The 27,086-nt window shown below is 34.1% G+C and overlaps 1 protein-coding gene across 2 annotated transcripts in view; it reads right to left on the bottom strand.

Moving 5' to 3' along the window:
• LOC111506332 (Adipokinetic hormone receptor) overlaps positions 1–18,753 on the bottom strand; it is a 330,108-nt gene extending 311,355 nt beyond the window's left edge. The window contains exon 1 of one of the 2 annotated variants that reach the window (XM_074186182.1): positions 18,620–18,753. The gene's annotated coding sequence lies outside the window, so the exon portion shown is untranslated. The remainder of the gene's footprint in view (positions 1–18,619) is intronic. The other variant, XM_074186183.1, reaches the window with a different exon arrangement.
• Between the last annotated feature and the right edge of the window lie 8,333 nt (positions 18,754–27,086).

Genomic DNA, 27,086 nt, shown 5'->3' on the forward strand with positions numbered 1-27,086 from the left:
TGTCCAGCATATGCGGTCTCTGCCAATATCCATCGATATAACGCGGCCCTAACAGTGTTATATTACCATCTACGGCACTCTCACGGTATTGGCAATGCACCGGTGCTGCCCTACGCTCCAAGGGATATTGAATCTGTTGTGTGGAACGAGAAGTGCCGAATTTATTGGAACTATTCGTTCCCCACTCTCAGGCTCATGCAAGTTAATAATCCTGATGTAGTCCTTCTCGACCACCAGAGCAAAACGATATTTGTCGTGGAGTTTTCAGCTCCTGGCGAGACGAAAATCGTCAGAAAAGAGAAGGAAAAACGGATAAAACATCGAGATGTTCTCTTGGAACTCCGGCAGACTCTATCCAGATCACTCTGTAAAGATGGTTGTTCTGATTATTGGAGTCCATGGTGGAACGATGCCCTCTCTACTCTCGAATCTTAAAATCATACCGGCTTGCCGCATTAAGGCAGGAATCTTAGCCGCACATATGCAGAAGGCTGCAGAGGTAACTGCAGTGAAAAACTCTCTCCGCGGCAAGTATCAGCACAAACTTCGACAGATCTGGTCATCGGAACTGTCGGGAAAGAACAAATTTGCTGCAACAAATATGCTTGCCGTTCCGATTTTACTCTACTCGTTTGGAGTAGTGAAGTGGACACGGGAGGAGCTGTATCAACTCGACGTGAAAACCCGAAAAATGATGTATCTTTATAGGAGTTTGCATCCCAAATCGTCTGTTCCACGGTTATCCTTTCCCCGACAACAGGGAGGCCGTGGACTTTTGAGTTTGGAGTGTCTATATGACAGAATGGTGCTGGATACAACCTGTAAAGTCGTTAGGAGTTCGGATCCCATTCTCTGCATGGTCCGTGACCATGAGAGAGCAGGAATTGGAGCATTTCTCATTAGAGCAGCTGCCCGAGCAGCTGATGAACTCGGTATAGTTTTCGACACTGAACGAGGTGACCACAACTCTGTCACCGAGTTGGAACTTGTTCAGCAAAAAGCTCAGATGAAATCCGCAGAGATCACCTTACTTCTGCGGAAATACAAGGATAAGCCAATGCATGGGGTTTTCTTCAATAACATTGGAGACCTTGGCTTATCAAAGCGCCTGACCTTCGCTTTTCTCAGGTCGAGTGGGCTGAAGTCGGAAACTGAGGGGTGCATCATGGCTTGCCAGGATGGTGTCTTCAACACCTTAGTCTACCGCAATCGCGTGATGAGTATAAAGGTTCCTGACATAAGGTGCAGGGCCTGCCGCGAGGCGCCCGAGACCCTTATGCACTTGCTATCAGCATGTCCAGCATATGCGGTCTCGGCCTATATCCATCGACATAACGCGGCCCTAAGAGTGCTGTATTACCGTCTACGGCACTCTTACGGTATTGACGAGACACTGGTGTTGCCCTACGCTCCGGGGGATATTGAATCCGTTGTGGGGAACGAGAAGTGCCGAATTTATTGGAACTATTCGTTCCCCATCCTCAGGCTCATGCAAGCTAATAAGCCTGATGTAGTCCTTTTCGACCACCAGACCAAAACGATATTCGTCGTGAGTTTTCAGCTCCTGGCGAGACGAATATCGTCAGAAAAGAGGAGGAAAAACGAATAAATTATCGAGATTTTCTCTTCGAACTCCGTAGACACTATCCAGATCACTCTGTCAAGATGGTTGTTCTGATTATTGGAGTCCTTGGTGGAATGATGTCCTCTCTACTCTCGAATCTCAAAATCATACCGGCTTGCCGCACTAAGGCAGAAATCTTAGCCGCACAGATGCAGAAGTCTGTCATTCTTGGTTCACTGCGCTTGCTCAAGGCACATGATTCTCGGACCCAATGATCACTTACCCCACGGTGTGGGGAGTGGTCATTGGTTAATAATGCTGGCGCGCCCTCTCGATTGTATCGGGGCTTCGGTGGATAGGGCCTGACCAGCGCACACTACGGTGAAAAAAAAAATAATAATACATATATCATTTACCAATACATAAAGTGATACAGAATAACTTTTGCAAAACGAAAGTATCAAATGCAAGTAAATAAAAGGAGAACTTTTAGACTCTGCAGCCAATTCTTCCACAGTCCCCTTGAGAAGCCAATAAATATATATACACGATAAGAAAAGTAAACTATACATTTTCGAACTCTAATCAAATATTTTGTTGACCAACTATGGTTGTTGAGTAAGATTTCATAAAACATAATCAAAAGGTACAGGCAACAAACTATTGTTGACTAAATAGAAATCATTTATACCTGTATTTAAATGCATCATAAGACAACGAAAATTTAGGTACATCCAGGACATCGCCGAAAGTCGCTATATTATGAGAGAAAGATCGTTTGAATACTTTTTTTTTATGCTTGGGTATAGTTAGCATGTTCCTCCGTCGCAAGTTCAAATGATGCACGTCAGTCCTAAATCCAACTTTTTGATATAAGTATTAGGGGATTTTATTTTTCAAAATTTTGTAAAAAAACATTCCATATGAAGCTTTCGACAGTTGAATATACTTAGCCACCCAGCATCCTTAAATTTATGTGAAATACGCATAGGATGCCGTTTTCCATATATCATTCTCATACAAGAATTTTGAACCTTTTGTACTCTTCTTATATCAGAACTATCGATACAAGGTCCATAAACTACGTCACAATGATCGAAATGGGAGAGAACCATACTATCACAAAACTTGATTTTCAATTTGTAGTTCAGAAAATGTATTTGACTGTGAATAAGTTTCAATGACATATATATGCATGTTTTAATTTTTGGGTAATATGGTGTTTGAATCGTAAGTTATTATCCATAATCAGTCCAAGATTCTCACAATAATCAGCAACTTCAATCTTATCTCTTCCTACCCTTATTGTCATTACCCTTATATATAATACAGTGTTGATAAATTAGCAGATTTGTGCTGGTAGATCTACCACAACTGAATCCATGTTGTTGATTAATGATTATATGTCTACAATTCGATGTTAGTTTTTTTGTAATTTGGGTAATTCTGATTGATTACAGACTGCTCGATAATTTTTTATATCGTTATGTGTTCCACTTTTGTAAATAGGTTTCAAGAAACTGTTTTTCCAAAAATCTGGAAAAATCGACGATTTCAAGGAAATATTGAATATCATGTGAATTGGTTTGACCAGGGTAAAAATACATTTTTTGATTAGGAATAGCGGAATTCCATCAGGACCTGTAGACGATTTCCCAGGTAATGACATGACTAGATCGATTATTTCTTCAATATCAACGCTATAACTACATATATCAACCGTTTTACTAAATTTACATTCTGGAATTTGGTTACCTGTTTCATCACTGCAGACTGATGAGAAATATTCTGCAAAAAGATTCACAATATCATTATTACTTTCACTGACACATCATCATAATACATTTTAGATGGTAAGGAGTGTGATTTTTTTTATTATTAATATAATTCCAGAAGCTTCTAAGATTATTGTTGATGTTATTCTGTATTTCATTTAGATATGCTTGATGGCAAGTGTTCCTCAAAGTTTTGCACACAAATAAAAAAATTCTTCCTATTTATAAAAATTTCCATTTTTGTATTCTCTGTGAACCAATTTCTTCTTGGAAACTAATTTTTTCAGCTCAGTATTAAACCATATTGGGAAAGTGGAACCTTTATTTTTTTTAGTGGAACAAAGTACTCCAGAGCTGTATAGAGAATATTTTGAAAATTTGTAACTACAATATTCAAATCCTCATCCTTCAGTATTTCGGTATCCCAGTTGATATTTGCCAAGAAATCATTCATGCCCATATAATCTAAATTTACAAAGTCATAAAAGTATTCTTAGTTCTTCAAATTCTTAGTTCAGTCATTATTCGATCTAGAAAGACCACCTTTTCGTGAAAAAAATCTCAAAGTCCAAATAAATGAGTTAGCAGATGAGTTCTATGGATTTCAATTCTTGGGGTGTTTTTTATATAGTTTTTCAGTTCTCTTTTGAATGTGTTCTTTGGCGATATTTGCTTTAGTTTTTGTGCAAAGGAGTTGAAACACGCTCTCTGCATTATATTCTCTTCAGGTTGGATGGGGATATAATTATTTGCGTTTCTATACCTGGTGTTGTAGTAGTGTTCTATCGGTAGTATCTGTGGTAGTTTGGCCCGGTTGCAGAAAATTATATTGAGTCACACTTGCCGTTTACTACCATACAGTAACCACGGTCTTTTTCTGGTGGATTTTTGGCTTTTGAGAAGTGCCTGGGTGGCTTATCGGTGTCCAAGCTGTATCCTGAACATCTCCTGTTGTCGTAGAGTATCCACTTTTCTTCACACGTGACGATCTTATACAAAGAAAGATCGTTTCGGTTTCGCAAAAGCAAAGAACAAACTTCGAAACGTGACATATTCTGTCGATCGTTTAATTCATGGGGCACCCACTTTTAAAGCTTTTTAAACTTGCCAATATGTTTACCAACCACATTGGAGCCCAGTTTTTCCGCCATTCCTAGCACCGTCTGTGATGGGTTAATCTTCAACAACAACAACAAAATTCTCGTCGTGGATCATTGTAAGTCGACGGGATTCATCTTCCAGGCAAAAATCTCCGTAACGAAATTTCGGAAACCAACATAACGTTCATTAACACTCTCACTGCCAAATTTCTTGTTGATTTTTCGATATGTTTCTGGCAGTGCTTCGGCTCAATTTGAACTAGTATAGAAAATTAAAATTTTGCGGCAAATCGCCTCAAAACATCATATAGTGATAAGCTGTAAAGAGACAAAAATCAAAATTTGGGGGAAAAATATGAACCGCATCAATGCATAGAGTGGAAAATCACCTATGGATCAGTATATACCAGTATACAGTAGAGTAAATGTTTATTTTGATATGGAGCTACACAAAAATATGACATATGAACGGATTACATTTTTGAAACAACCTTATAGCTAAAGAAATGTGTTTGAAAATGGTACTTGTTTGAAATTTGTTAACCAATCAACCTATGAAAAACGACCCTTGGTGTGTATGGAAGATTAGCGAGGTTCAACCTTTCATCATGCAATTTCTAATACGGGTTGCACATATATCGTCCCACAGTTGTTATCGAAAAAACGTTCATAAAGTAACTATTATTGAATGAGTAAAACAAACCACTCACGCTAACTGAGCGGCTACTGTCCAACCTTGATTGTATATGAGACATTTCTAGTGGCTGTGTAGACGGAGGGCGGGAAGGTATAATTCAAAATTAAAGGCAGAATTTTTGATCATTGGTAAAAAGAGGTACAATATAAGTATATTTGAAGCTATGAACAAATCCGCGAACTTGGCATGTATTCTGTTTCAATTGAAAATTCCATTAAAGAGTAGGAGGAATGGACGCAAACATGGTAGGTTAAGAAACGAACATGAAAATGCTGATGAAAATGAGGAACTATCAGTTCATATGTTACAATAAGCAGTTAGTTCAACCATTCGAAAGTATAAGTTGATTCAATCAAATCAAATCAAATCAAATTTATTCCATGTTAATATACAATTTGTTGTATGACATACATAATTAATAAATTTCAATTATCTTGAATGAGTAACTTTCACCTAGACATTGAAATGCCTGTATTGTGATCTGTTACTCACCAAGATAAGAGCTCAGTAAGTACATTTTATAAAATAATAAAAAAATATGATAATATTATAATAATTCATGGTAATACGATTAGTGAGAAAGAGAAAAAAAATAAAATAAACATTTTTTTTTCAAACTCTGAGGAAACAAAAACAAAAAAAAAAAAATACAATATACAAATACAATATACAACAATATACAAATGGTATAGGAGTTGCTATTCAATGTGTAAAATTCTTTTTTATTCCTTTTAGTATATGTCAAATTTTTGAGGGTTTTCGATTATGAATTGTTTGAGCTTTTGTTTGAATTTATTAATTCCTTTGATAATTTTCAATTCTACTGGGAGTATGTTGTATAATTTCGGACCATAATAAAACACGAATCTTTGTGTATGGCTTTTCTTGTATAGAGGTATTTTGATATTTAAATTCTCGATTGCTCTAGTTCTTACCGTTATACGTGTTGAGTAATTACTAAATTTCGGGAACATCCATATTAGACACAGGTAACTGTATAATGATCTTACGTTTAGTAATTTAGTCTCTTGATATAAATGATCCGTTGAAAATCGTCTATTTTTTTTCAAAATTATTTTCAAAATTGAGTTCTGTGTTATTTGTAAGCTGTTAATGTGGTTGTCGAAAGTACCCCCCCATGATGTCATGCAATATCTTATAATGGATTCTGCCAAAGACTGATATATTAATAATAAGTTTTTTTTAGATAGAATATCTCTGAGACTATAAAATTTACGCATGAGTAGCCTCATCCTTTGTATTACATATGAAATTTGTTTGTCCCATCTCATATGTTGATCAATAACAAGACCCAAATATTTAATGGATACAGTTTTTTCTATTATCGGGCATTTACAATTGTAATTTTTTGTGCAGGTCATTTTGTGTAATTTCAATTCATTAATATGCGGCTGATCATCTGAATTTAGTGAAAAAGCCATAAATTTTGTTTTATTCACATTTAGACTCAATAGATTATTATTCAGCCAAAGAAGAATTTTTCTCACATTGATTTCAGCAGTTTCATAGACTGTATCCCAACTATCACCAGTAAAGATCAAGGCCGTATCATCAGCATAACACACTATATGACCGTGAAATTCATTAATTTGTGTAATTGCGTTTATATAAACAAGAAAAAGAATCGGGCCAAGTACTGTGCCCTGGGGTATACCAACATTGATTTGTAATGTTGTACTGAGCTTGCTACCAATTTTAACAGTTTGAGTCCGTTCTTTTAAATAATTCTGCATTAGTTGCAGAGCATGACCTCTAATACCATAATTACACAATTTTTGGAGTAGGATTTCATGTGACACAGTATCGAACGCCTTTGCCAAGTCCATAAATACCGCAAGACATTTCGAAGACTTGTCCAAGGCCCCTACTGTTTGTTCTACGAAGTCGAGCACGGCATTTTCTGTATTCGATTTGTTTATGAACCCGAATTGTTGTTGTGTTATTACCTGATGTTTACTAAAGAAATCCATTATTCGATTTTTGACAGATTGCTCGAATAGTTTCGCAAAATTATTGATGACAGAAATTGGTCGGTAATTGCATATTTCACTTCGACTTCCAGATTTAAAGACTGGAGTTATTCTACTAACTTTCCACTGAGACGGTACATTACCCTTTTTGTAACACAAGTTAATCAAATGAACTAGTGGTTTCAATAGGTATTGATGTATATGTTTTATCAGTTTGCTAGTTATTTCGTCAGGACCTGGTGCACTATAGTTTTTTAACTTAGAAATTAGACATATTATTTCATTTTCTGTCACTGGTTCGAAAAATAAGGAGGATGCTACCTTGGTATCATTTAAAAAGTTTTTGGGTAGGTCACATTTTTCAATTTTTTTTGCCATATTTGCACCTACACTATGAAAAAAGTTATTGAACAGATTAGCTTTTTCTTCATTACAACTTACGGTTTCACCATTTCCTTTATTGATTGTTGTGCTTTCTACATTATTTCTATTTGCATCCATGTTTGTGATATCTTTGATTATTTTCCAAGTTTGTTTACAGTTGCCATTAACCTCTTGTAGTTTATTTTTATAATAATCATTTTTTGTTCGTTTTATTAAGTTATTGAGTTTATTTCTATAGTCCTTATATTTTCTTTCATTTTCTTGAGTATTTTTAAGCAGAAATGTTTTTTTTAGGCTATCCCTCGTTTTAATCGACTGTATCAGTCCTAATGTTATCCAAGGTTTTAGCTTTTTGTTTCTTTTGTTATTTATAATGTTCGTTTTAGTTGATTCCGTGATATATTTTTTCAGTTTATCTATAAATTTATTGTATGAAATTTGTAGCTCATTGCATGATAAAATTTCATTCCAATTCTCTCTATTCAAAAGTGCTTTCAGTTTACCGAAATTTATTGTTTTGAAATTTGTTATTGTCGGTGGTGCATTCGTTTTCGGTAATCGGGAGATATATATAAATGTTGCATAATGATCTGTCAAGCTACTGTGAATAACAGATGGGTCAACATTTATTTTATGGTTTATAAAATTATTTTTGTTAATAAAAATATGATCAATGATGGCGTTACAGTCTTTTGTTTCTCTTGTGGGAGCGTTAATGCATGAATGGAAACCATTTTCGCTCATTATATTTTTATATAGGTTAGTGTGTTGTGTAATCATATCCTGTAGATTAATATTAATATCTCCTAAAAAAAGTTCAATAGTTTTTTTATTATAATTTAAAAAATAATTCTGCAGATCAAGTAAGTAGGTTGGCAAATCGATAGAAGGGGGCCGGTATGAGGCTGTAATTCCTATTTCAATATTGTTATTCGAATGATTCTGGAAAAATGTTATCCTCAATAGTTTTGTGTCGGTTAAAGAAATGATTTGGACATTAGCTGAAATAGTATTTTTGATATAAACAATCAGCCCGTCATTTTGATTTATTTTAGACTCATTATAATAAATAGCAAAATTCTGTAAATTAAATTCACTCACCTCTTCTACTTTCCATGTTTCTGATAGAACAATTACGTCTAATTTGTCCAAATCTTCTTGTAAATAAAGAAGTAGCTCATCAAAATTTTTTCTTATACTCCGAATGTTGAAATGAACAATTCCTATATCACCAACTCGTCTGATTTTATCTCCACAAAAGTAATCATGTAAGTCATCATAAACATTTGTTTTTGTTTCCTCATCGTTATCCAAACTATTAAGTACTTCGAGCATATGTAAGTAAATAAGCTAATATATGTACAAATTTTAACATACACCCAAACTCCAATATTTTAATGTAAATCTAAAAAAACATTATATATAATCATATAAACAGAGACATAAACATGAATATGGAATAATATATCATCATTATATCAGTTTATTGAAATCTTCAGTCTTGACAATAATTATTTTAACCCCAGTATTAGCATAAATATTTCCTGAATCTGTCCATACATTATTTATACCATACTTTTCGATAGCTCTGGCTAAAAGTTTCACTCTTAAACTCGTCAGGTCCTCTCTTATTACTATTCCAGTTCCCTTGAGCATTTTTTCATTGCTATAAACTTTCTTTTTGGTTTCATGATTATTTGCTTTAATGAAAACACCTCTAGTTTTATGCTCTTCTTTCCTTCCCACTCTGTAACATATCTCTATATCTTGGTCCACTAAATTGATGCCCATTTTGGAATTGATTAAGCGTATAACTTCTTCCTTGGTTCTTTCATTCGGCTTTTCTCTAAAGTTGAATATTCTTAAGTTACATCGTCTTGTATTCTGGTCTATGTAATCAAATCTTTTTTCTATGGAAGATTGATCAGATGTTATTTTCGCTACTGTATCTTCAAGTTGTTTCGTTCTCAGATTATATTCGGTTTTCATGTTAGAGAGTTCACACTGTACACCAGTAATTGTTTCTTCGAGTAGTGATAATTTATTTTCCAGCGTTTTTATTATAGCCTCCGATACACTGTCTACAATTGTTTTTATAAACGCTTGACTACTCAGGCACTTATTTATCGATGAATTAACTGACGATTCTATTTCTTCCCTGATTTCTCGCGTGATAACCATTTTTTTACGTTTCTATCAAAATAGTTGTGTTGATTAATATGCAATATAGCAGCAGGATGATTTTCACCTTCCTATTAGCTCTCTTAACCTTGTATTTATTTATTTCAACGGAGCTCGGGTTTATACGTCCGCACTACTCGCGTACTACCATTGAATACATCATAACATAGCACATGGAAACCACTTATACGAAAAATTACAAATCCTACCATCGGGAACGAAAGGAAAGTTTCAGAGAAATAGTTGATTCAGAACACTGACAGCTTTATGTTAGAAGATTCGTTTGGATTTTTCAAATCGCAAAATCTCAACTGACTTTGACAAGAGTAAATACAATATCCACTATTGAATAACCAACGAAATGAAAACCAGTAAAACAAAGACCACGGAGAAGATTGAAACCTAGATGGAACTATCAAATACTGGATTCAGGAGAACTAGGTGTCAGAAAAATATAAAAGAACACGTCAGAATGAAGGAAATTCATAAACATGACTCAGTCTCACATTTTCTCACCAACATAAACTTAAGTTTGCTAACAATCGGATCACAAGAGCCCAAAAGAACAGCAACAACTTCTCTTTATAAAGTTCATTGTATTAGTTTATTTATAAAGTTTATTGTATTAGTTTTAGAATGTCTATATAGGATGAAACTGCAGTAACGTTAATTACAATTAAAAGTGGTAAAAAACATAGAAATTTTTATTTCTCTCTTCATTATGACGTAGTAATGGCTACATCCATCAATTTATTGAGAGACCAGCAGAATTGTTTTATAATTTCATGGTGCTGCAACAATTTCATTTCCTTGGTATTTTATAATTTCTTCCAAAATTTAAATCGATCATATTAGACGAGCCGTTAATACTATATATTGTATGTAATGAAAGTGTTTTATAAATTTGTCATAGAGATGTTTATAAAATAAAATAAAAAACCGGTATAATATAGTCCCGAAATTATCACAAAGACGTTATCACAAGTAACTTGTAAAATATATTTTCCCAAGGAAGTAAATTGTTTCGTAGCAGTTTCATAGTAATTTTCTGAGAGGTTTGTAGGATCTTTACAAAAGTATCTCAAGCTTATTTCATAACTACTTCCTGTAGCGTTGATGGAATTATTTTATTGAAATGCATTTGAACAGAATTTTATTTTTATTGCCATATTGTCACTTTTATGATAATTTTCCAACTATTTTATAGTACCCATAGTATATTTACTACAATTCGAAAACAGTAAAATAACTCTTATAAAATCAAATTCTTGCTGTCGCCAAGAATAAAATGCAGTATTCAAGACGAACCAGCTAACATTGACTTTAGAGGTCGTGTAATGAAGTATAATTTGTCAGATTTATTTGACTAGCGTCCCTATAACTATATACCTAATAATGTCTTGTAATATTGGTCATTGAAAAAAAATAACAAAAATGGTTCCTTTAGACGAAGACCCACGTAACTTAGTGCATCAATTTTTTTGTTGCTTAAAACACAAAAAGGTTATAAGTGAATAAAAACCGTCGATTTAGGTGAATCACTATGTATATATACCCTCAAATCACTAGCTCAATACTCGATAGAAGAAGCTTCTTAGCCAAAACATCCCGATAGATAATATTTCTCCAAGCTATACGTGAGAAATTCCATCTTCATACAAGCGCTTTTGTATAAATTTATATCTTTGTAACGCCATTTCGAAATGATTGCAATTCGAAATAGTGACATAAGATCAGTTGAAAATATGAAATACCACATATAACGAACGTATTCAAAAACACTTTATTGTGAGATTTTCACTAAACAATTTTACAAAAACATAGCACGTGTTTTGCCACGCTTCTTCGGGCGTGTTAATATATGCCCGGAGTTTTTTTAATACGTTAGTTGTGAATTTTTATCAAATATCGGCCAATTCCATCATATAGCAAATATAGTGATATTTACAGTTAAAAAATACATAGATATTATAAAATTATATCATTAAGAACAAACCGAGTTAAGTTTGTCACTAGAAAATTAGTACTTTGACAGCGTGAATTTTTATATAATTGATACTTTTTCCAAAAACTTCATTAAACGAGTGGCGCTGGTAATAGGCTATATATTTGTCAATGAAATTTCATTCGCAGTAGAAATATCCATTTTTATGAAACAACAAGCATTGTCTTCAACAGTTTTATGGGTACAAAAAGAAAATTATTAAAATGTCTTCAACCTTTGTATTGGTTAGTTTTCAATGGTTGATATATCTATTATATTTTTCTAGTTTTCAAGACAAAATTACTTTTTGCGCATTTCAGAAAACGTTATGAACTCTTTTATATTTCATCGTTATCATTTTAGTCGTTTGGTAACGGTACCAATTTCCTACTTATAGCTGTTTTATAAACACATTGAAAATATTTCTGGCAGAAATATAGTTTCATAATTCATTTTTCCAAACGATTTCGCAATTATTATTGAATATAAAATTGCTAGTTGGGTATGGCATTCTTGCCATTTTGTCATTTGAATGACTATAGACTGCAAAGGCAAAGTGATATGTATTCAATTGAAAAAACAAATATTAATGAAAACATGAGTTTTTTCGTTCAATTGATGACCTATCTACTTTGTAGAAATTCATAATGAATATATATTTGAATTAGTATATTTTGCGAAGTTTTTATGGACTGATTAATTTTCTTTCACATCAACCTTCAACTGAAAAATAACAATGATGGTGAAAATGTATTTCTCTGGCTTCGATGTCATTAATATTGAGGATCAGAACTGTCGCCCGCTATGACTGTGTCGCTGAGCTATAACTTAGAATCAGTTTTAAACCCAAGAAAGGAAATTTGCGAGACGTGCCTGGGAATTTCTCCGTACAAATTAGTTCCTCTAAAATACCTAGGTTGACCTGATGAACTGATATTCATTAAAATTTTTCTCATCTGCATGGACTTATGTTATTGATGACATGTTTATTTTGTGAAAATTCATGATCACATCAATGAAATATGACTGAAAACACTTTTGTGTAATCGTCACTAGTTATTTTATTTTAACGACCGGTTTTGGGTTTTATTCCATTATCCCATCATAAAAACTAATTAATACAATTAAAATCTAAGAACGTGTTTGTATAGGGAGTTTGTAGGTAAGCCCAACTACAAACTCCGTACATAACCATGTTTTTATATTTCACCTACAATATCCTTATACAGGGCGTTCTAACGAAAACTCCACTTCCCCTGTAAGTCAGAAACGGAAATGTAATCGAAAAATTTCAAAGAACACGTCAATTTTTATTTCTAGGCGGACTAATTCTGATATGAAAATCATACCCGAAACTTCACCCCTATGCTGTCAGCAACTTCCCCCTTATTTGTTTCAATGGCATGTGGGGTCGAGTGATATATTATTTGAAAAGTATTTTGTCCCTCTATTACTTCCGTATTTTTTTCGAAATCGGTTTATTCGCTATTAAGAAATTAAATGGTAAACGTTTTATTTAAGAAAAAATAGGAAATTTGCTCTCGTTCATTTTAATGAGGAAATCAACAACAACAGGGATTTGAAATCCCTGAAAAAAAACAAAAAATGAAAAATAAAAATTTAAAGATTCCAAACCAAGTTACGTCACGACGTTTCGATTGTTGGTATCCACAATCGTCTTCGGGTGGACCACTTTCTCCGAGATCTGACTATTTATAGGTTATTCGAGTGCTTTCACCTATCCCCCTCTTCCCTGTATCCGCTTCATTGGTTTTAGCGGGAGATGACCATTTGGCGGGAGTTGGTCGTTTTTCGCTTGATTAGAGGTTTCCATATGTTACGTATCTCTACGCTAGCTTGACTGAATGCGTTGTTGGACAACATATGCGCGGCTTCTTTGAATTTTCTCCTAAACTAGTGTTCCTCTTTGTGGATGATTTCAGCTTGATCCCACTTGATGTTATGTTGATGAGTCCAAACATGCTCTGCTATTCCGAATTTGCTGGTTTCTTCTCACTGTGTGTGTTTCTTGTTCTCAGCAATGCGAACTTTCAATGGCCTCTTGTTTCACCGATATATAATTGTTCGCACACGCAGGGTATCCGGTAAATGCAATTCTTGGAGTCACACTCCGCTTTTGGTGGCCTGGTTTTTGTGAGGCTGCTACGGAAAGTTTTCCCAGATCTGAAGCAGGTCCTGATGTTATACTTGGACCCAATCCTTCTCACCCATTCCGATAATGCTCTGATGTAGGGAAGTACAAGTACTGGTTGTGGCGGCTCTCTTCCTTGTGGAGCTCTTGCTCTCTTCCAGCTGAAGCCTGTTCTACCATCACTCTGGAGTAACCATTCCGTTGAAGATCTTTTTTGATGATGCCTAGTTCCTTTTCGAGACATTCATTTGTATTACAGAGCCCGAAAGCACGGTCTAGTAGAGTCTTGATTATTCCTCTCTTGATCGATTGATGGTGGTTGGATTTCTGGTTCAGATACTGTCCAGTGCGAGTGGGTTTTCGATATACAGATGTTTCCCGTTTAGTGTCGGTCCTTTCCACCAATACATGTAAGAAAGGCAATTCATTGTGGACTTCCATCTCCATTGTGAAAGTGATGGAAGGACTTACGTTGTTGATATGCGTCAGGAAAGTGTCTAATTCTACATTTCCATGGTTCCATATCATGGAGGTGTCGTCTAAGTATCTCAACCAGACTCGGGGCTTCTTTAATGGCCAGAGTTTCAAACCACTCCATATATATATATATATATATATATATATATATATATATATATATATATATCACTAGTAGGTGATACACCAGACACTTGTCTGATGATTGTCGATTATCCATTTATACATGTCCCAAAACTGCAACTTAAATTCCGCCATTTCTGACAGGACGGAATATTTTCTGTTGTGAACAGTTCGAAACTTATCCATTAACTGTATAACGTATTGATGGATACGTTGTGGTCTAGATGATTCGTATTATGAATTCTAGCAGCAGATTCAGCACATTCATTTTTTCGATAATAGGTTGCAACAATTTCAATTCTTTCTTCAGTAGAATAAACCATGTTGGAACACAGTAAACAAGGATGAATGGATAATAAATCGTGAAGAAGTGACAGTGGCCAACTATCTACTCTTTGTTCGCGACAACTGGATTCAACAAAAACTACCAGTGAGAGAAAACTAACAGTGTCGTCCATTTCAAAACGTTTATTAGTAATCAAATAAATTTTACAAATCCAGTGGACCTGCGACAGAGAATTGTTCGGCAATGCCGATTTCTGATTCCGTACACCTTCATTAATCTAAGGAACGGTTTCGAAAGTAGACTTTATTATTGTATGGAACTAGATGAAGGTCATTTTGAACACTTAATTCGTTGATCGTGTTGACATTGACATTATTTTTCTCAAACTCCTCAATAAAATGAGCGACACCGAAATTTCAGTTTTTTCTTAAATAAAATCTTCAACATTTGATTTCTCAATTAAGAATTAACCAATTTTCGAAAATAATTACAGAAGTAATAGAGGGACGAAAGACCTTTCAAAGTATGTATAATTTTATTCGGTTTCAGGTTTTATCCCGTCTAAAATAACTAGTGAAAATTAGGCAAAAGTGTTTTCATTCATTTCATTGAAGTGATCTGAATGAATTGTTGGAGAACAAAGAAAATATTAACTGAACCAGTGTATAAAGTGGAAAATGTCTGTTCATATCTATGTCATTTTCCTTCCAAATATCACTATTATCGCTACTGGCATGGTGTAAAGAGAAATGAAAAAATATAGAAATATGCATAATTTTCAATGATGATGATACCATTCAACAAAACGTTTTTAAGTGCCCTTTGTTGAAATCTCACTATTTGTTCACATTTTCAATACAATACAAAATACATACTAATTAACAACATGTGAAGGAATGACATGAATTGAAAGGGGTATATTTTTATAAGAAAGAAATGTTTTGGCTTTCTATTTCTGAGTTTCAAAATTATTTAGTGCAGGTGTATGGGAGAAATACTATTTTTGATATTATCCGTGAACATAAAATATGCCATATTGAATTCGATAACTCTCGTCAACTAGAAAATAATTCACCTAGTCATAAACTGTCCAAAACTTGTTACATTCAACTATATTTCAGGTACTCTCTAAGTAAGATCTCATCTCAATATTTTTAGGTATGCAAACTTCAGAAAATTAATATATTAACCTCGGAGATTCAATATTCACATCAATGTTATCTCGAAAGGAATGTTTCTCCCAAAATTCCTTTGGGCAGAGGAAAAACGGCGTATAAACCTCAATGTTCGTCCAATTTTGAAGACGAGGGAATATTTTATCTTCGGAAATGTTAATGTATAATTTCTTAGATTTTTTTGATAGGCAAAATTATTAAATATGACAACTTACTGATAAATAGAACTTTTTTTTTGAGAAATACTTTGAATTTACGTTGTGAGTTATCGAGGAAAATTCAAAAGTTCTGGTGTCGCCAAACAGAACATAACCTCATGTAGTTGAAGCTGATTCATGACTCCAGACTTTTCACTGTTTATGAAAGTCTGGTAATAGCAGAATATGACATAAGAAATAGTGACAAAAGTCTCAAACAACTAAATCAGAATGAACCTAACTTTCATCTGATTTGTATGTGAGAAATCACTAATGCATGACTGAAAGTGATAGAGAAGAAGAATGACTGATGAAGATCATCTCCTGATCATGCCAACTTGATGATAAAATGCAAAGAGTAATACTTTTTTCGAAAATACGTGTTCGCTTCATATTTCTCCATTTCCACCTGAGGAAACTATTTGCAGTTTCAAATACAAACTGAAAGAAAAATTATTTCGAACCAGTTTCATATATGAACATTAAATCACAAAAAAAAACTTTGGAATTTTTTCACGAACTCTCATCTCAAATAGAACGGAATTGATTATTTTGGTGACATAAAGTCGTAATCTTGTGTTAGAAAAGCGATTTTTTTTTCTAAAGTTCAAAAAGGTACTGATGAAAAGTTGAAGACAAGTGTTCTCAATCTGAAATCTCGAAAAATTACTCCATTAAGAATGATAGTGTTTCATACAGAGAAAGCCAACTATTTTTTAAAGATTTTCGTTGAAATTGGGGAAGACATAGCCGAAAAATCGAGAAACCCAAAACTCCCATTATTGTACATTATATAAAATTGTGCAACTTACTATTTCATCAATCGATAACAAAAAACGAGCTAATCAATGTTATAGCTAAACTGATGGAATTTCTGTTCATATAATTGAAAAATATCACACCTACTATGTTATACCGCTCTGTCATATCTTAAACCTAATCCTGTAGTCGGAAAAATACCAGCCTCCTTTAAATAATCAATTACAGTACCAGTTTTTGAGTCTGGGAACAAAAAAACTTGTAACTAATTATAGACCTATAACCTTCATAGACCATTTTGCTAACATTTTTGAAAAGTATATAAGAAGAAGAGTTGTGCATTTCTCAGGAAATAATTTGAAAAATTTCTCAGTGCCAATATGGTTTCAGAAAAGGCAGGTCCACTGAAAAGGTAATCTATGAAGCAGTAAATTTCATTAAATCCTTCTTAAAATCAAGGCAAAACTATTACTGTATTTTCAGAATTGATACGATGGATCAAGATATACTTGAAATGAATGATTCAATTAGGCATCCACTGTTGACAAGCAGCGGCGTACCTCAGGGAACGGTGCTTCTATTTCACGATATTGTTTATTACTATGAGGAAGAATATTCAATTCTTCAGTACGTTAATAGGAAACTCTACAGTTCTTTACTGCCATCACTGAAGTGTATTAGAAGTTATACTGAATTGAAAACGGATTCGAAAATATGTATCAACAACAAATATATACCACATATTTTAAATAATACTGGAAAGTTGACTAACTCACTATACTGCAATGTCTCGTATTGAGGCCTTAACATTCTGAAAGACTGCTCATCACTTTGGTAATCCCTGTAGGACTTTTTAGTCTGGAACTTTCGAGTAGTTTCATATTAGTTTGTAAATGCATTGGATTTGTGGCTGTTATACAAGCTAGCCACAATCATTCATAGATTCAATTCATAGTTCAGTAGGAAAAGCTGTAACGGTATATATTTTGTTATCTGAATCTGAAATCTAAATTCAAAAATATCCGGAGTGAAAAAAAAAGCCATGAACATTTTGACAAGTATTGAAGTATAGTCTGAGGAAGAAAATTTAAATCATAATCATTTGTCTTCCTGGCATCAAATGCTTCAAATCATGTGCATACCTAACTTTCAAAATGCATATTTTTATATAATTTATAAGAATACAGATCTACTCATTTATTGACCAATCTGATGTTTTGTTCTGACAGAAGAGATTTTTTGTTGAATAAATCTGTTAAAAATCTTCATTGTTTGTTTGAAGATTCAGAAGTGAGAAGCCAAAACTCTTTTTTTTTCCGAATGCTATTACCTCCTTATTTTTTTCTTCAATTCAGGTATAGAAAGAATGTTGCAGAGTATAATTTCTTGGAATTCGTTACTAGTTAGGTAAGTGTATTAACTACATTTTCGTAACTAGAATAATTTTCTCTCAATGTTAAAAGAGGCTATTTGGAAAAATACTGTGAGTAGAATTAAAATTAGTTGAAGAAATCTGACGACTTTTCGAATAAAGTAGGAAAAAGTCCACTCTATGTTTCTTTGAATTCCTGAGCCTATTTCCTCATCAGGAGTCTCTAAAGTGGGTCAATTTGTTATCAGATAATCACTTATTCATAATCACTCACCATCCAAACTTTATTGAAGTTGTCAGCTAACAAAAGCTAAAAGAGTGCTATTCCTAATATTTATTGACACAAATTTATACTGCTTGAGATTTGATTATTTCCAATGAACTATGATATCCCTTACTCACCAAAATCATTGCCGGCCAGATCGTTTATGAAACTATTTTCACTAGATTTTCCGAAACCAACCGATCCGTGTACACCGTATAGGAAAAGCATCGAACTACTGAAATCGCCCACAAATATGTTAATAATCGTAACAACATGCGAAGTATCAGTTGACCCCAGAGGTCAAATTTTGTTTAGTTGGTGCTACAGTCTCAACTATTTAATCATCTTCGAGTTGAACTAATGAAAATAATAAATTATCTTGTTAAAGGTATAAATACTTATATTTTCATAACAACTTTTCTAGGACAGCTGAATACCACGAGAAAGAGTATTTTATTCGACACGCACTATCAATTTTTTCAAGTCAGAAACTATGCCGAGATTTCGTTAAATAAAATATTACCTGTAAGATCCTCATAACTTGTTCGACTCTAATGGCTGTCACAACGGCTTAGAAGCTGTTATATTGACAGGGACAAAAAATAGAATTTATTTAGAATCATAATACTAATTGAAGGAAACATTGTTCAGCGAGTGAACAACATACAACTTAGAATTCCTCTTGTGATGTATCCTTTTGTAACCAAAAATTATTAAACAGTGAGTGATTCAGAAAATATTGTATATTGAACACATTTGTTTCTGTTTCAATTACTGGACTCATTTATTGACCCATTTATTGATTTGTATTGGTTGCTGAGATACTAATTTACTAATATTATAAATGCGAATGAAAGTTTGTTTGTTACGATTGGTGTGGATTTTCTCAGGAAGAAAATCACTGTAGATTACAAAAGTGTCTGAAAGGCAATGCCTTGAAAATTATTAAAATGCTGGTTCCACCCGTCGCGTGAAGCTGCTTCACGCTTCAGATCTAATTTTCACTTACTTGATGTATTGATATTAATACGACCAAGGTTTCGGTTTTTCCACCATCCTCAAGTGTTCTAACACTACTGACCTGAATAGAAATATCCTAGTATATATACCCGAGGGTAGGTAATAAGATATATACCTACATTCAATAATACCAACTACATAAACTTCAAACTGTGATTAATCGCGTTGTCATCTTAAATGAATTCAAAAGTGGAGAGACCTACACAAATCTGTTTGTTCGTTAAGGGTTTTATATTTTGAGTTTTTAATTGATTTATTGATTTCCATGGCTTCCAACAAATTAATTTTCCTTCCTTTACTACATGTATGTAAGATATTGAGGTTTTCCTTACTTATTTTGTGGTTTGTTTCTTGTAGATGTTCGTACATAGAAGATTTTTTGTCTACCCCGATGTGTTCACGGAGTCTTACTTCGAAACTTCTACCGGTCTGGCCTGTATATACTGCAGAGCATTCACTACATTATATTCTATTTATGCCAGATTTCTTGTGTCACGTCTAGGTTATGCATTAAATATGATTTTGCCTAAATTATTAATACTTATGAAAGATGTTATTATGTTGAATTTGGAAAAGTTATTTTGAATATTTACTGAAAGTTTACCTGAGTAATTAATGCTGCTATATCTGTATGTATTCTGTTCGTTGATGTGTGGGTTCAGTTCTCCCATAATAGTTTGATGGGTTTTACCTGAAATAATATTTTCAATTGTGGACACAGGTACCTGATTATTGACCGCTATTTGTTTGATGACTTCCAATTCATTCTGAAAATTCTCTTCAGGTGAAGGGATTGTGAATGCTCTGTGTATCATGGACCTAAAAGCGAGGTTGGACTGAAAGAGTCGAAGAGGAACGTACAATCTGTGAATGTATTCTTTCGATAGATATTAAATTGAAAACCGTTGTTAATTTTTAAAATATTCAAATCCAAAAAGTTAAGTCCATTGTTTTGTTCTATTTCTACAGTGAATTTAATTTTGCTGTGTAAACTATTAAGGAAGTTCAAAAATTGGCTAATTTGTCTGTTAGAACCATCAAAGCCCACTAGTATGTCATCAACGTACCTGTACCAAAAAATGATATGTTTCTGAGACAGGGGGTTGTTGAGGATGAGGGTATTTTCTGTCCATGGAGATATCTGCTAGTATGGAGCTTAATGGTGAGCCCATACGGAGACCTGAGTTTTGTGAATAAAAGTTATTGTTGAATTTGAAAAAGTTTTGTGTCAGACATGAATTTAAGAGATTGCAGAATTCGTAAGTTATATACGGGTTAGTATCACATTTAACTAGTATGCCTTCTACTAGAGGGAGGCATTCAACTGAATGCCTCCAACAGATGTTCCAACAAATGTTGGAACGCTAGGAAACATGTTTTTTACGTCAAAAGATATCAGTTTTATATTATTTTTGATATTCATATTGGACAACTCATTAGCTAGGTCTACTGAATTTAAAACAGTATTGGATGGAGTGAATTTTGGGAGGTCTCTGAACTATCAACTTGAAAATTTCAACAACTTACTAGTTGGGGTATCAATATATGATACAACTGTTATGGTCGGGTTTCCTTCTTTGTGTATCTTGATCAGTCCATACAGATATAGCAGCATTAATTACCCAGGTGAACTTTCAGTAAATATTCAAAATTACTTTTCCAAATTCTACATAATACCATCATTCATAAGTAATAATAATTTAGGTAAAATCATATTTAATGCAAAACCTAGACGTGACAGAAGAAATCTGGCATATATAGAATATAATGTAGTGAATGCTCTGCAGTATATACAGGCCAGACCGGCAGAAATTTCGAAGTAAGACTCCGTGAACACATAGGTGTAGACAAAAAATCTTCTATGTACGAACATCTACAAGAAACAAATCACAAAATGAGTGAGGAAAACCTCAATATCTTACATACATGTAGTAAAGGAAGGAAAATGAATTTGTTGGAAGCCATGGAAATCAATAAATCAATTGAAAACTCAAAATATGAAACCCTTAACGAAGAAACAGATTCGTGTAGCTCTTCACTTTAGAATTTATGAAGATGACAACGCAATCAATCACAGTTTGAAGTTCATGTAGTTGGTATTAATGAATGTAGGTATATATCTCATTACCTACTCTCGGGTATATATACTAGGATATTTCAGGTCAGTAGTGTTAGAACACTTGAGAATGGTGTAAAAACCGAAACCTTGGTCGTGTTAATATCAATACATTAAGTAAGTGGAAATTAGACATTAGTATTTTATTCCTATATCTAATCGAAAATGAATTTCCACAAAATAAATAAATAAGAAAAGGGTCATTACTAACATCAGCTTACAGGGAAATAGCATGGTAACTGAAGTTGCTGAGTGGCCCACTAGCAACTTCAAAATTAATTTCTGCAACATCAGAAGGCTAAACTCAAATATAAACTCAGTGCACCAACATCTACAGACAAATATCCCTCATATTCTAGCATTGACAGAAACTAAAGTCAGTGCTATAACAAACACCGTCAGTTTTCTACATCACGACTATGATTTCCACTTCCGATTCAGACGTAACTTTGCAATATCTTTTCTTGTCAGAAGCGATCGCTCCTTTCAACGAGAGGATGTTATGTGGTTCGATATAATATCTCCGAAAATCACTAAATTTTTATGCTGAATTTATCGACCACCAAGCGGTAGACAATATAGCACACTATTATCTTCACTTGCAAACACCATTGACTTTCTGCGAATCAATCACCCCAGTGCCAAAATTTCCTTATTCGGGGACTTCAATGTCCACAATATCGAATGGTTCAAATTTTCAAGGTCGCGAAATTGGGGCTTTCGCAATAAGCAGGGGACTAACTCAAATTATGAATGAGCCAACCATGATTCCTGACCATAATGGGGAATATACTAGTCGTCTGGATCTATATCTAACAACTAACCCAGACACAGTGACCGTAAGGTCTCCATTTGAATTTTCTCTTCACACACTCATTTCAGTGTTGAGTGAATTGCTGATAAATATTGGGGAACAATCTAAGCCGCACAAAATTTGACATTACACATCTGCTGAGTGGAAGGATTTTCAAGAAAATTTCCGAAATTTCCTCTGGCTAGATGTTTGTTTTAGGTCTAAAGATCTATCTATTTGTGTTTCTGAAGTCACGGAAATTATTCTATCATCCAAGCTTGCATATATTCCTTCTTCAATGAAACGAACTTTTAATGGCAACCCGTGGTTCAACAAAAATTGCGAGCAAGCTGTCGCTTCTGAAAATCTCACCTATCGGCAGTGGCGCAAAAATCCCAGTGCCAAAAACCGAACCAGGTTCGTTAATGCTCACAACAGCTGCAAAATTAGGATAAATGGAAGCAAAAAACTTCGCAATCAGAGAGTTAGGGATATACTGCTTGCCAATCACAACGGGTCTAGATACTTCTAGCCGGTAGCAGTTGATCAAAACGTCATAAAATCCACAATTCCATTTCTGACAAACGAATGGTTCAATTGTAATAGAAAAAGTAAAATCTACTGGTCAAACAATTTGCGTCCCGATCTACAGTCAATTTTCTGGAAAATGCCGGAAATGACTTCTCGACAACGTGTATTCAGGCGAATTTTGAAACAATTCAATATCAAAAAACATCCAGTCCTGATAAATTGCTAGTCGTCGTACTTGAAAAGTTCGCAAATGAACTCGTACCAGTATTTTGCAGACTTTTCAACCTATCTAATAAAACAGGGGGTTTTTCCTTCTTGTTGGAAGATTGCTCGCATTCAGCCTATTCCTAAAAAGAACAAAACAACTCTTCCAAATAACTGTAGACTAGTCGCTTTGCTATCAGTGATATCAAAAATGAAGGAAGCCGTAAACCAATATATTCTTAAAAAATTGAAAGGTTTCAACATCTTGAGCTATCATCAAGACCAGTAGCGCTTAATATTTCTAAGGCCTTTGACATGAGGGCATATGGATTCGCTGGACATTCGAATGACCATTCCCTGCAAGTGGCCGTCGACGGATATTACTGAATACTTTTATCACCACGCTGGTATTCCTGAGGGATCTATATTGTCTTCAATCCTATTTATTTTGTATATCAACAACTTACGGAAAAAAAACTAAAATCCAATATATCGCTTTAGTGAAGACAGCAAACTTGTTTAGTCATTCCATTTGACTTCCAGGACATCGGCTGCGGATGCACATATTCACCGGCAGCAGGATGTTGCAGATCTTAATGAGAATCTATAAGTAATTGCGAATTGGGGTGAAAATAACCAGGCATCGGTTTTCTCCAAGAAGAAAAATGTCTCCAAATCGGATATAATAATGTCAGATCAGACAATTTGTGGCACATTTGGCACATTTGATTTCAGCAAGAGCGGTTCATATTAGAAATACGCGTCGGACTGTGGCTGCTCATCGTCTTGAGGTTCAACACAGTATACCTCGAACTCCACTGTTCAAGAACTCCTTCATTTGCAGAACTGCGTTTATGTGAAATCAACTTCCTGAGAACGTTTCTCCAAAAAGATTTAATCGCCAGCGATTCCATTCCAATGTGAATCACTACGTTTGTTTGAAGGTGTTTGACAATGTTTCATCACTACTTTTGCACAGTCTCCGCTCTTAGATCGTCTTAAGGATTTTTCTATAGTGCCTGTGTTTCATTCTTAAAATAAAGAGTCTACTAATTATGCTTAAGAATGTTCTTGTGATGCACTGTTTGGAACCTTTGGTTTAGTAATGAATATTACTGAAGTTTTATCCCTACACCAAACCGTTATGTCAATACCTCAACATGTGTTTTGCTCACCAAGTGGAAAAACAAAACTGTTTTGAAAATGATCACTTGGTGATCGAAACACGTTTCGAGGTGTTAAAATAGCGGTTTGGTGTTAAGATAATACTTGAGTAATATTCCTAAGAATGTTGACAAAATAATAAACATTCTGGAAAGTACATTTGGACAACCTCAACAAATAATTTTTATGCTACTCGAAAAGGAGAAATGTTTTTCTATCATGAAAGAGGAAAGACTGGACTTACTGATACAATTTTTCGATGAAGTAAAAAACCTTTTTGGAACTATCGACTCATTCAATGAATTCTACAAGAATTTATGACTAAACTTAATAACTCATACAAAATCATGGGGATTGAGCGTATTTCGAAAGAAAATTCGTATGAGTTCAAGTTGGTTGAATTATGTCACTGGCTCAATCGAAAGCCAATAGCAGCTTGTCAGATCGAAATACCAAAATGGCAGGAAATGTTTTTGACAGAAACCCATATACAAGGCGTTCTGGTAGAAAAAAAACTACTTTGACTACAGGGATAAAAAGAAGTGTATATGTTCTGAAAAAGATTTATATCGTTTGAATTTGTGTACATTCAAATTTTTCTCATAGTTTTCTCATTCAAATCCCTCTCAGTTGGAAAAGGATTGATTTTGTGTATGCTCGTAAATAAAATATTTCCTATATTATTAATTGCAAAAAATATCATCATTTTCACACCCATCAGATGATAAAAATGATATTACAAATTTGGAATCCACTCCGATTTCCAGTGAAAATGTCAATGATGTTGAAGTCAATTGTCATATTTTTACAAACAAATGTGTTTTACTCAAAATTCTACCTGTTACTGTCAGTTATAATACGATAAATGTCAAAACCTATGCACTTTCAGATGATGCTTCGACAGTCACTTTGATTGAAGAACAGTTGGCAATTGAATAGAATCTCCAAAGATCTCACTTAGCATTCAATTGACTAATAATCAAGTCAAAGAACTAGAAGATCCCAGAGATTCCAGTTTCACGAAATGAAATGGTCCAGCGGTAAGTGAAACATTACTGGGTTTGGTTATACATGGAAACGTTTGTTCTAGACCGGGTACTCACAATTCTGAAAAAAAATTATTTGCTTCTTATACTCATGCAGAACAGAGGGATGATTTAGACAAACGTCACGAACTTGTGAAAGAGCAATGAAACATTGACATTTCTGGAACGGATAGAATTGGGAAACCCATGTAAAAAGATGACAAGAGGGCAGAAACTATTCTAGATAAGACTATGAGAAGAATTGTGGATGGATGGGAAAGTTGATTCTTGGTGGAGAAATGAAAATTTTGTTCTCACAGAAAGCAGAAATTATGCGTTGAATAGGTTAGCATGTACGAAAAAAAAAATTGAAAAAAGCTGAGAGTAAGGTAAGACATACTATGAGGAAATGGATGACCTTCTGAAAAAAGGGTAATTTCACAAACTCACGCAAAAAGAATGTCAAATTCAAACTCCAAAGATTTGGCATCTTCCACATTTTGATATTATTAACCCAAATAAACCGAATAAATTCAGAATTGTGTTTGATAGATACTTCAAGATCAAATGACATCAGCTTAAATGATTGTGTAATGATAGGTCCCGATTAATATAATTCGCTTCATAGAATTTCGATGAATTTCAGGATCAAGAGATACGCTTTTGACAGTGATATCAAAGAAATGTTTGTACCAGTGAAAGTTTGCCACGAAGATTGTCCAGCTCAAAAGTTCCTATGGCGTCGACTTGACAGAAACAGGGAACCCGGTGAATATTAAATCAGAGTAGTTTTCTTTGGATCATCAAATAGCCCATGCCTAGCGCATGGGCAGAGAATGCAGAGAATCGAAATGCTCGGGAATTTAGCGAAAAATTTCCAGCAGCAACGAAGGATGGATGATTACCAAGGTAATACCGATTCCGTTGAGGAGTGTAAGAAACTCAATGTTGATATTATATATTTTCATTCAATATGTGGATTTACCATATGTAACTGTATCTCTGATTCAATTTCATGTTGAGACTGTTTACAAAGAAACACTCTCAGTCAAATTCGGAAAATATAACTGAAATAATTCCAGGTGTTTTTTGGAGTCCCTTTAGTGATACTTTCACATTCAAAACAAAATTTCATGAAATTGACAATGAAATTTTGAAATTGAAACGACGACCAACTGAGGGAGAAATATTGAAATTGGTCATGCCAATTTTTGACCCTTTAGGTTTTTTGACTAATTTCACAATTCAGAGCAAAATCCTTCCGAAAGGTATTTGGAAAATAAAACTTGGGTGGGACGATGGAATTACAGACATTCTTAATACAAAATGGCAACTTTGGCTATATGCGAAAGCAAGAGTAACCCCCTTGAAACAACATGTTTCAATGCCCAGGTTGGAATTACAAGCAGCATTGTTGGGAGCTGGCTTACGGCACTACTTGATTAACAATTTGGATTTGAAAATATCAGAAGTCATTTATTGGACAGAGTATAAAATAATATTATACTAGATTAGATCTAAAGCACACATATATGAAGTCTTTTTGTCTCAACGTTTGGGGAAAATACAAAGCCCCACCGAAGAAAATCGATGGAAACATGTCAACTCCAATAATAGCGTTGCGAATGAAGCTAATAAAAGATAACAAATTTTGGATATCCATTCAAATAGTCGATAGCTCCAAGGTACTGAGTTTCTGAAATTTCCTAGGGAAAATTGGCCTATAGCGATTGGAAATACATTTCTAAGAA

The sequence above is a fragment of the Leptinotarsa decemlineata genome, unplaced genomic scaffold (assembly GCF_025532065.1).
Source record: "Leptinotarsa decemlineata unplaced genomic scaffold, Ldec_3_MD MMD2_tig00078422_RagTag_RagTag, whole genome shotgun sequence".
Lineage (NCBI taxonomy): Eukaryota > Metazoa > Arthropoda > Insecta > Coleoptera > Chrysomelidae > Leptinotarsa > Leptinotarsa decemlineata.